The following is a 12265-nucleotide window of genomic DNA, read 5'->3' as shown; positions in this document are numbered from 1 at the left end:
AAATATCTCTGTGCGCATCTCAAGTGGCATCCAATTCCCTATGAAGTGCACTACTTTTTTCCCAGGGCCTATTGGGCTCCCAGTGGGGGGGGGGGGTCTGGTCAAAAGTAGTGCACTATGTAGGGAATATTGTGCCATTTGGGATGTAGTTTCTGTGCATAGATTGCAGCTCGGGTGAGTAAGTACAGGAACTCATGTTCAGCTGCAGCCCTATCTGAATAACTAGCATGACTCCCATGCCGATGGTCACAGGATGAGACCGCAGATAGCCAGACCACCCTCTTATCGCCTGTTCCCATCAATCTACCAGTAAATAACTCCTTTGACACCCTCCCAGAGTTCTCTATTTCCAGGGCGCCTCACATGACCGACGCCGCCATTTTGGAAATAACAGCAGAATGAGGGGGGTGTGGGTTTGAGGGGTGAGAACAACACACAGCCAAATGTTTTTCTTTTAACTGTCCCAAACCCCTCACCACCATGCACAGGCTTCATCCCAAATGGCACCCTATTCTCTTTATAGACCACTACATTCAACCAGTGCCCATAGGGCACATTGGGAATAAACTCCCATTTGGGACCCAACCGTAGACATACAGTACCAGTCAAAAGCTTGGACCCACCTACTCATTCAACAATTTGTCTTTATTTTTACTATTTTCTACATTGTAGAATAATAGTAAAGACATCAAAACTATGAAATAACACATATGGAATCATGTCCTAACCAAAAAAGTTTTAAAATCAAAATATATTTTATATTTTATATTCTTAAAAGAAGCCACCATTTGCCTTTATGACAGATTTGCACACTCTTGGCATTCTCTCAACCAGTTTCATGAGGTCACCTGGTAGTCACCTGGAATGCATTTCAATTAACAGGTGAGCCTTGTTAAAAGTTCATTTGTGGAAGTGCTATGATGACAATAGCTCTCATGAGGAACGCCACAGGAAAGGAAGACCCAGAGTTACCTCTGCTACAGAGGATAAGTTCATCAGTGTTAACTACACCTCAGATTGCAGCCCAAATAAATGCTTCACAGAGTTCAAGTAACAGACACATCTCAATATCAACTGTTCAGAGGAGACAGCGAATCAGGGCTTCATGGTCGAATTGCTACAAAGAAACCACAACTAAAGGAGATCAATAAGAAGAAGAGACTTGCTTGGGCCAAGAAACACAAAATCTGTCCTTTGGTCTGATGAGTAAAACATTTTGGTTCCAACTGCCGTGTCTTTGTGAGACGCATAGTAGGTGAACAGGTCTCCGCATGTGTAGTTCCACCGTGAAGCATGGAGGAGGAGGTGTGATGGTGTGGGGGTGCTTTGCTGGTGACACTGTCTGTGATTTATTTAGAATTCAAGGCACACTTAACCAGCATAGCTATCACAGCATTCTGCAGCGATACGCCATCCCATCTGGTTTGCGCTTAGTTGGACTATCATTTGTTTTTCAACAGAACAATGACCCAAAACACACCTCCAGGCTGTGTAAGGGCTATTTGACCAAGAAGGAGAGTGATGGTGCTGCATCAGATGACCTGGACTCCACAATCACCCAACCTCAATCAGATTGATACGGTTTGGGATGAGTTGGACTGCAGAGTGAAGGAAAAGCAGCCAACAAGTGCTCAGCATATGTGGGAACTCCTTGAAGACTGTTGGAAAAGCATTCCTCATGAAGCTGGTTGAGAGTGTGCAAAGCTGTCGTCAAGGAAAAGGGTAGCTACTCTGAATAATCTAAAATCTAAAATATATTTTGATCTGTTTACTAAATTATTTCATTTGTGTTATTTTATGGTTTTGATGTCTTCAATATTATTCTACAATGTAGAAAATAGTAAAAATAAAGATAAACCCGTTGAATGAGTAGGTGTGTCCAAACTTTTGACTGGTACTATACATCCTGCTAGATCTTTTGACCCATTTCAGGCAGTACCATCGGTGTCACGAATTAGCCCTCTAGATATCACTCTTTTGAAATCATGATCACATTATTAATGTCCTTCTGCCTGGCCTCCCATGCTACAGCTAAATCAGATTTACAACTACTTGTCAAAGGCAGGGAAGAGATGTCAATGAGTTTACATCGCCGGCATCTGGACTGCTGAACTGGCACTAACAAGCATAAAGGTCTCAACGGGCTATTTTTTTTTAACGTTGATGTGATTCGTGGATGGAGATGAATTACCTCTGTCAGAGAGATATATTTATACAGCAAATGGAAGGAAGGGTGTGCCTTCCACCAGACCTAGGACATGAGCGCTTTCATGAGGTCTCGCAGGCAGGCTGAAGCAGCATCTGTTAAAGGAAGAGTTGCGTTCCAAATGGGACCCTATTCCCTATTTAGTGCACCAATTTACGGCTTCTACTAAGCGAACGTATGGAATTGTTTTAAGATGGTCAGAACATGGATCGTTTAGCTATTTGATTTAGAATTTTAGGACACTTTTTTTGGGGGGCCTCACTGCTGTTAGCCCATAGAAACATATTGAACAACACATTCAAATCAAATCAAATTGTATTTGTCACATGTGCCAAATACAACAGGTGTAGTAGACCTTACAGTGAAATGCTTACTTACAAGCCCTTAACCAACAACATTGCAAAACAGATAAGTAAAAAAATAAACCAAAATGATGTATGTTTTGAATTGTTTATCCTATATCTGATACGTGGAAGAAAGCATTTTTATCGCCCTGTTTACCTTCAGACAACTGCTGTAAAGCTTATGGAGGTTATAGAGCAAAACAACCTGGACTCAGGGGTAAACGTAACATAGTAAATGTAAATCCAGAAATATCTAATTAGTATGATAAGTAACATTTTAGTATGTATTAATGTGTGGATGTTCATCATCCATTTCGCATTATATATTACAAATTAAAATTCATATGATATGTTGCAAATTCACAGAATGTATCATATGTTATGAATTCCAATTTGTTGTGGCTACCGTTAGCTAAGTGGCTAGGTAGCTAACTTTAATGTTAGCTAGGTGGCTAACATTAACTAAGCTAAGGGTTAGGGTTAGGGATTTGGGTTAAGGTTAGGGTTAAGTGTTAGGAGTTAGGTTAAAGGATTAGGGGAAGGGTTAGCTAACATGCTAAGTAATTGCAAGTTAGCTAAAAAGTAGCTGCTAATTAGCTGAAGAAAGTTGCTAAATAGCAAAAATGCTAAAGTTGTCCATGATGAGATTTAAACACCCATGCACCTTGACCAACCACCCTACTTTCATTTTTGCCTTAAGTAATCTTCTGTCTAATGTAACCATACCAAAGGTAGCATATCATACTAATTTGAGTGTTCCGGATTTACATTTACTATGTTACGTCTAGCCTATGAGACCAGGCTGAGCAAAACAGCTGACATGTCCTTTTTCTGAGAGCCTCAGCTATCCATGGTGGACAAAATACTTTCTAGCTCAAACCTTTCCGGACTTCACAGATGTTTTCGTGAAGAATTACTTTTCCGCATCCTCTCATGTCTGCATCCTCTCACAGATTTTTCTAAAGCACCTGTCTTCTGCATAGGCGAATGACTGACAACGGCAGATTCAGTGGATTGTGATGCAGTCCGTGCAAAAAAAACAGGAAGTTACAAGCCTAAACACACAGGTTTAAAATAAAAATAATTATGTGATGACGTCACCGTTTTCACCACAGACATGGACCTCGGAACCAGGGAATAATTTCAAGATTGAATGCATGAAAGACAAGACCACCAGGACTGGGAGTGTTCAACCATGTCATTGTCAGCCCCACCCCCTGACTAACCTCATCCCTCAGCCCCACCCCCTCACTGTACTCATCCCCATCACAAGAATCCCAGCTGGCCAGACAGCTCTACCCTCCACTGCCTCCTGGAGAATACATGGTAGTAGGTCAATCTCCTCTGCAATTCTGGCCCACTTTTTCTCCAGAATAGACCAGGATAAGATACTCTCAGTTTAAAGGGACAGTTTTAGATCACTTAAAAAAACCTCTTAATTAAATCACTTGCAGATGGAGAAAATGTTCCCCCTTGCTTTTTTTAGTTAACATTTATTTAACTAAGCAAGTCAGTTAAGAACAAATTCTTATTTACAATGACAGCCTACCCCTGCCAAACCCAGACAACGCTGGGCCAATTGTGTGCAACCCTATGGGATGTCACGCAGCCTGGATTCCAAGGCACTACTGAGATGTAGTGCCTTAGACTGCTGCACCACTCGGGACCTTAAAATAAAAAATGGCCAAAAGTCCTCCTCATTCATGATGAAGTGGCGCCTCAATGCCTACACTATCCCCTTTTTTAGATTCATTCATCACCCCAATAATCCTCTATAGGGTTTTAAAACTTCAAACAGTACCTTGTGAAAAAGACAGAGAGACCCTGGTCCCGGGAAACTCGACACCCCCATACCCCCCTGCTGACTGGCCAATACCAAGGGCCAGAATGTATTTTGTGTGAAGCATAACCAGCTCCTCCTCCTAGGAATCACTTGCCTAACCCCTGCCCACATCTCTCTCTCTCTCTCTCTCTTGCTAGTATCACTGCTCTTTCTTACGCTTTACAGAGCTCTGACAAAAGTCTTGAGGCCGATACGTAAAGCTTAACAAAGAGAGGTTATACTCGCAAGAGCAGTGTGGGTGTATCTTCTTTTCTCGCACCTCAACCTAATAGAGATGGATGAGTTGGACTGCAGAGTGAAGGAAGAGCAGCTAACAAGTGCTCAGCATATGAGGGAACTTCTTCAAGACTGTTGGAAAAGCATTCCTCAAGAAACTGGTTGAGAGAATTGCCTTAGAGTGTGCAAAGCTGTCAATCAAGGCAAAGGGTGGCTACTTTGAAGAATCTCAAATATAAAACATGTTTTTATTTGTTTAACACTTTTTTTGGTTACTAAATGATTCCATGTGTGTTATTTCATAGTTTAATGTCTTCACTATTATTCTACAATGCAGAAAATAGTCCAAAAAAAGAAAAACCGTTGAATGAGTAGGTGTGTCCAAACTTTTGACTGGTACTGTATGTCTACAGTTGGGTTATATATATATTTTTGTTTTTTGGGGGAGAGGGTACTGCACCACCCTCAGCACCCCTAATTGCTCAACAGTTTACCTTACAGTTGGTGTGTTCCATTTCAGAGACAACCCTAAATGGCCACGGTAAACTTTGCTCTAATTCCACGAGGATCTTCCTTTTGTATGAGCTAATAAAGAGAGGTTTAAGGAACACTCAAAGCACAGATTACCAAGGGAAGTATAATGCATTGTACTTTTATTGCAGATTACCTGGTAACAAGGACATATAAGTCTATGACTGAAGAAGATTTCAACTTAGTCCAGCTGTACATTATAAAATGCAGTAGGGTCGTTGAGAAGCCAACTGAGATAAAAGCCTGAGATGTCTGGCCTTGTACCCTGATCCTGGTATGATCCCCTTTAAATTAAACATTCTTTCCCATTTCTGTAAACCGTACTGACATGCAATATAAACATTCATGTTATTGAAAGGTTATTGTTAAATTCAGCTCACTGTCTCCTGCTGACATGCTGGGCTCTGCCTCGCTTTTAATCTTCCATTTTGTTTCCCTCTTGTACATGTTTCAATGTTTAACCTGTGAATCTACTGATTCAATAGATTCTCTGGCATTTGTTGTCAATAATGTCCTCATAATAAACCATAAACTATCAACCAGCCTAGTGGTTAGAGCGTTGGGCCAGTAACTGAAAGGTTGCTGGTTGCTGGATTGCATCCCCGAGCTGACAAGCCTCTGTCCAAGGCAGTTAACCAACTGTTCCCCGCATCTCTCAGATTCAGAGGTGTTGGGTTAGATGTGGAAGATGCATTCAGTTGAAGACATTCAGTTGAAGGCATTCAGTTGAAGGCATTCAGTTGTACAACTGACTTGGTATCACCCTTTCCCCTTTCCCCCATATCCTAAACTCCACGTTCTTGGAGGCATAGTCCAACGTTAAATTCTGCTAAAGATCAATGACCCACGTTACCCCATTACTCTGCTGTCACTCGCAACACACCACTGACTGAACAAGAGACAGCGAAAGTAGATAAGGGAAAGCGAAGGAACTGATTTTGATGTTTTAAAAAAAATGAATTATTTTGTTCCAATTCCAAATGTTCTAGCTTATTTTTCCGTTCTGGAAAAGGTCTTGAGAAAAAAGAGTGGATTCCCCCCCCCCCCCATGTTGAGTAAAAAGTCAATCTAAAAACCAGAGCCCTATTGGGCCTTGTCAAAAGTAGTGCACCACATAGGGAATAGTGTACCATTTAGGATGCAATCTCATGTCTCTCACCAGGAACCAGAAAATCATGCCAGCGTCTGAAAGCTGGTCTTAGGGCCATGTGCACTTCACGTCACAGCTCACTAACTGACGACAACCATCTAACCATAAACACACACCACCAAATAAATGCTGAAAATAAGTTCCCGTAATGAAATGCAACAATTTAACTGGGTGTTTAAGTATTCAATTATATACGAGCACCACATTTTAGAGAACATCATAAACTATTAATTAAGTATTTAAACATTGCTTTATGAGACTTTTATTTCCCAAACATGAAGTCTTGAGTTTATGGTAAATTATTGGGCTCTCTGTCAAAAGCCCTTAAGAAACTAATGAGGCTTTCTTTCCACTCTAATTGGGAGAAGTGTCCATTTTGTCAATCAATCTCCATGGGAACAATGTGATCTTTCCCAAACACACTTATAAACCACACATGAAGCAGAAAAAGATGTCAGAGAACCAAGAAAATAAAGCTGTTGATATGCCTTGAAACCTTGAAACCATGACAACAGCATGGCATTGGAAGGTTTTAATTAAGAGACAACATATTTCGCTTGGCTTTCAGGTATGACATGTTATTCCCCCCCCCCCCCCCCCCCCCCCCCCCCCCCCCCCCACTAAACAGTGTCGGGCACTTCTCCGACCTGGGTTAAAATACTATTTTTGTTTGCTGTAGTCTGCCTAGAGTGCCAGATGGTGGGGTTTACAGTTATGGGGACTATTCTATTGGTCCAGGCAAGCTCAAACAAGCACAGATAACGAATTTGAAACGATTTCAAATTGTGTTCGAAACCAGGTCTGGCACTTCTTCTAACCATTGGCTGTGTGTCAACCTGCTTTTCTAACGGTCAGCCACAGAGCTGACAGGCAATAAATTATTGGGACTATAGAAGGCCATTAGTGGAAGGATACACAGTAAAACCTCTGTAATGGGGCTCATAAACCCAGCAGCACTACACCACACATGTTCATGCTATGGATTGAGTTTAAACAGAAAACATGAATGACTGAAAAGAGTGTAAACTAAAAAGGGTAATTTTCCTGAGGAAAAAAATTGCCTGACTTTCTTCAGCTGGCCCAAATCATATTTGTATGACTGTATTACATTTGGGAGATAGTAGCCTGAAGTGGTATATTCACAGTAGTAGTGACTGTCCCAGACAGCACCCTATTCCCTATATAGCCAAGTGCACTACTTTTGACCAGGCATCTATGGGCCCTGGCCAAAAAGTAGCGCACTGTACAGGGAATAGGGTGCCATTTTAGATGAAGCCTGTGTGTGGTGGTGAGGGGTTTGGCTTTATAGTGAAGGCTATGAAGCAGCATGTGTTTTGATAATTGAAGAGGTCCTACTGAACTGTGACTGGCAGACACCCCATTGATTTACAGTGAGCTATTCATACATGACGGATGTACTCAGAGCGATGGTTAACATGTTTTTTGAAACTGCATTAAATACTGAAGTACGCAACCCGGTCCTGAAGCCAACAGTATCTGTCAGTGTAGATGTAAGAGGTCTTAATTGAACTTTTCTGCATGGTCAAATGACAATAGGAAAAACACTGTGCAATGATATTTCAGTGTTCAAATTTAAATGAAAGTTGATACTACCTCAACTACAGCCTCACTTCTCTTCTCCAGACAGACTGTTCTGTCTCAGCTACTGCCTCACTTCTCATCTCCAGACAGACTTTTCTTTCTTTCCTACTGCCTCACATCTCATCTCCATACAGACTGCTCTGTCTCTCCTACTGCCTCACTTCTCATTTCTAGACTGTTCTGTCTCTACTTCTTCATCAATTCTCATCTCCAGACAGACTGTTCTGTCTCTCCTACTGCCTCACTTCTCATTTCCAGACTGGTCTGTCTCTCCTACTGCATCCCTTCTCATCTCCAGACAGACTGCCCTGTCTCTCCTACTGCCTCACGCCAATAATAGCTCATCAAAACAACATTTGTCAAAAGTGGCAAATGGCAGATGGTAAACTGGGAGCTGCATTACGATGGTAAACTGGGAGCTGCATTGCGATGGTAAACTGGGAGCTGCATTACGATGGTAAACTGGGAGCTGCATTAAGATGGTAAGCTGGGAGCTGCATTACGATGGTAAGCTGGGAGCTGCATTGCGATGGTAAGCTGGGAGCTGCATTACGATGGTAAGCTGGGAGCTGCATTACGATGGTAAACTGGGAGCTGCATTAAGATGGTAAACTGGGAGCTGCATTACGATGGTAAGCTGCATTACGATGGTAAACTGGGAGCTGCATTAAGATGGTAAACTGGGAGCTGCATTACGATGGTAAACTGGGAGCTGCATTACGATGGTAAACTGGGAGCTGCATTACGATGGTAAGCTGGGAGCTGCATTACGATGGTAAGCTGGGAGCTGCATTGCGATGGTAAGCTGGGAGCTGCATTACGATGGTAAGCTGGGAGCTGCATTACGATGGTAAACTGGGAGCTGCATTACGATGGTAAACTGGGAGCTGCATTAAGATGGTAAACTGTGAGCTGCATTACGATGGTAAGCTGCATTACGATGGTAAACTGGGAGCTGCATTAAGATGGTAAGCTGGGAGCTGCATTACGATGGTAAACTGGGAGCTGCATTAAGATGGTAAACTGCATTACGATGGTAAACTGGGAGCTGCATTAAGATGGTAAACTGGGAGCTGCATTACGATGGTAAACTGGGAGCTGCATTAAGATGGTAAACTGGGAGCTGCATTACGATAGTAAACTGCATTACGATGGTAAACTGGGAGCTGCATTACAATGGTAAACTGGGAACTGCATTATGATAGTAAACTGGGAGCTGCATTACGATGGTAAGCTGGGAGCTGCATTACGATGGTAAACTGGGAACTGCATTATGATAGTAAACTGGGAGCTGCATTACGATGGTAAACTGGGACCTGCATTAAGATGGTAAACTGGGAGCTGCATTACGATGGTAAACTGGGAGCTGCATTAAGATGGTAAGCTGGGAGCTGCATTACGATGGTAAACTGGGAGCTACATTAAAATGGTAAACTGCATTACGATGGTAAACTGGGAGCTGCATTAAGATGGTAAACTGGGAGCTGCATTACGATGGTAAACTGGGAGCTGCATTAAGATGGTAAACTGGGAGCTGCATTACGATAGTAAACTGCATTACGATGGTAAACTGGGAGCTGCATTACAATGGTAAACTGGGAACTGCATTATGATAGTAAACTGGGAGCTGCATTACGATGGTAAGCTGGGAGCTGCATTACGATGGTAAACTGGGAACTGCATTATGATAGTAAACTGGGAGCTGCATTACGATGGTAAATTGGGACCTGCATTAAGATGGTAAACTGGGAGCTGCATTACGATGGTAAACTGGGAGCTGCATTACGATGGTAAACTGGGAGCTGCATTACGATGGTAAACTGGGAGCTGCATTACGATGGTAAACTGGGAGCTGCATTACGATAAACCATAATTTGCTTTAGATATGAATATCAAACGGCACCACTGACAGGTCATATAAGGTTGCATTTAATTTGTCACTCTATCCAAGACTATCTTACTTTGACTGCCTCCCAAATGGTATCCTATTCCCTTTTTAGTGCACTACTTTACACCAGGGTCCATGCTGGAGTATTGCGCTATGTAGGGAATAGGGTGTGACATATTTTACTTAATTTGTCACTCTATCCCGGACTATCTTACTTTGTCTTTTTGTTCTCTTTCCATCAGGGAAGTAACGTATCATTCTGACAACCAATGGGGACATTTAAATCACTTTCATTTAAAATCCAACATGGCATTCGTGATATTTTCATTTAAATGCAAAACACTTGTCTTTAATGACAGATGCAAGGTACTGATAAAATAAGGTGCTGATAAAACAAGGTACTGATAAAATAAGGTACTGATAAAACAAGGTACTGATAAAATAAGGTACTGATAAAACAAGGTACTGATAAAATAAGGTGCTGATAAAATAAGGTACTGATAAAACAAGGTACTGATACAATAAGGTACTGATAAAATAAGGTACTGATAAAACAAGGTACTGATAAAACAAGGTACTGATAAAACAAGGTACTGATAAAATAAGGTACTGATAAAATAAGGTACTGATAAAATAAGGTACTGATAAAATAAGGTACTGATAAAACAAGGTACTGATAAAACAAGGTACTGATAAAACAAGGTACTGATAAAATAAGGTACTGATAAAATAAGGTACTGATAAAATAAGGTACTGATAAAACAAGGTACTGATAAAACAAGGTACTGATAAAATAAGGTACTGATAAAATAAGGTACTGATAAAAGGGAAAACAAAAGCAAAAAGAGAAACAATCCACTTTATAAACACAGCAACAACCACCAATCAGTGTAGATGATTAGTGTGATTAGTGTGATTAGTGTGATTAGTGTGATTAGTGTGATTAGTGTGATTAGTGTGATCCCAGGCAGGTCGGTTTGATCTTTTTTGCCACCTCCTATTGTCATTGCCACGCCTAAAAATGACCAAAGACAATGACCATAGAAAATGGCTATAGACAATGACCATAGAAAATGGCTATAGACAATGGCCATAGGAGTTAACAAGGCAGTACAACAGTCTTGGGTCCAGGCTAGTATTTGATCCCAAAGGAAAAAACCCTATTGTCATTGCCACGCCTAAAAATGACCAAAGACAATGACCATTGACCACCTTGTTGCAAGGCAGCGTCCAAACTAGCCTGATGGTTAGAGCGTTGGACTAGTTCAAACCCCCGAGCTGACTGGGTACAAATATGTTGTTCTAGGCTGGTTAACCCACTGTTCCTAGACCAGTTAACCCACTGTTCCAAGGCCGGTTAACCCACTGTTCCTAGACCAGTTAACCCACTGTTCCTAGACCAGTTAACCCACTGTTCCTAGGCCGGTTAACCCACTGTTCCTAGACCAGTTAACCCACCGTTCCTAGACCAGTTAACCCACTGTTCCTAGACCAGTTAACCCACTGTTCCTAGGCCGGTTAACCCACTGTTCCTAGGCCGTCATTGAAAATAAGGATTTGTTCTTAACTGACTTGCCTAGTTAAATAAAGGTAAAAAATGTTTGTTTTTTTAAACTCTACCTTCCAGTTCCTGCCATCATAAATGCCTTGCATGCATCGATGCCTGCCTGCCTGCCTGCCTGCCTGTCTGCTATCCAGTCTCCCCACCGCGTGACACTAAGTCCCGATTGAAGCGCCCCTCCTGGTTATATCCTTAATCCGACCTGTGAAATGTGACAAGATCATTCTTTGGGACTACTTTAAGACGAATAATCTGCCTAATGATCTGCCTACCACTGACAGTCATCCCAGCCTGCACCACTCCTTCCCACGGTCAACATGCGACCTGCTCCCTTTCCAGCCCGGCTCAACTCTCTTCAATTAAATCTTAAATGAGTAAAGAAATATGGGATCAGTGAACTAACAAACCGTGTTGCATTCACTGAATGCTATTCAGCATGTGAACTGTATTTGGAATAAATGTTGGTATAATATTGATTTCCATTTTTATAAAATACTCTTGGTTATACAGTACATTTCAAAAGCAGTATGTAATTATTGTTGTTATTGTTGTCTTTTTATTGTTGTCTTTCTATTCAGTGTTGTCATTTTACTTATTATAAAACAATAAGAAATGTACCTAAATCATGTCAATAAGATTCCTTCAGAAGTCTTGATTCCATTTCCTTCATCTACTGTAAGACTTTTAGGAAAAGAGAACCGTTTTATAGGCTTCTTCCTAAAGGGCAGTAATATGGTAGTTGTCCTTTTGTGATGCTCCAGCCGTACCACACATTGGTTCCAGCCCTAACAAGGAGATCCAGTCAGATCCGGTCTATACCATGACTGCAGCTTGTCATGTTCCTCCTCATTTACCTGGTGGCAAGAAGTGGACGACCGAGAGATCCACAACGTCTCCTCTCCAGGCTGTACTCCAGGCTCCAGG

The sequence above is a fragment of the Oncorhynchus mykiss genome, chromosome 20, assembly GCF_013265735.2.
Source record: "Oncorhynchus mykiss isolate Arlee chromosome 20, USDA_OmykA_1.1, whole genome shotgun sequence".
In the NCBI taxonomy this organism is placed as follows: Eukaryota; Metazoa; Chordata; class Actinopteri; order Salmoniformes; family Salmonidae; genus Oncorhynchus; species Oncorhynchus mykiss.
The sequence above is the reverse complement of the archived record's forward strand: the minus strand, read 5'-3'. Positions refer to the sequence as shown.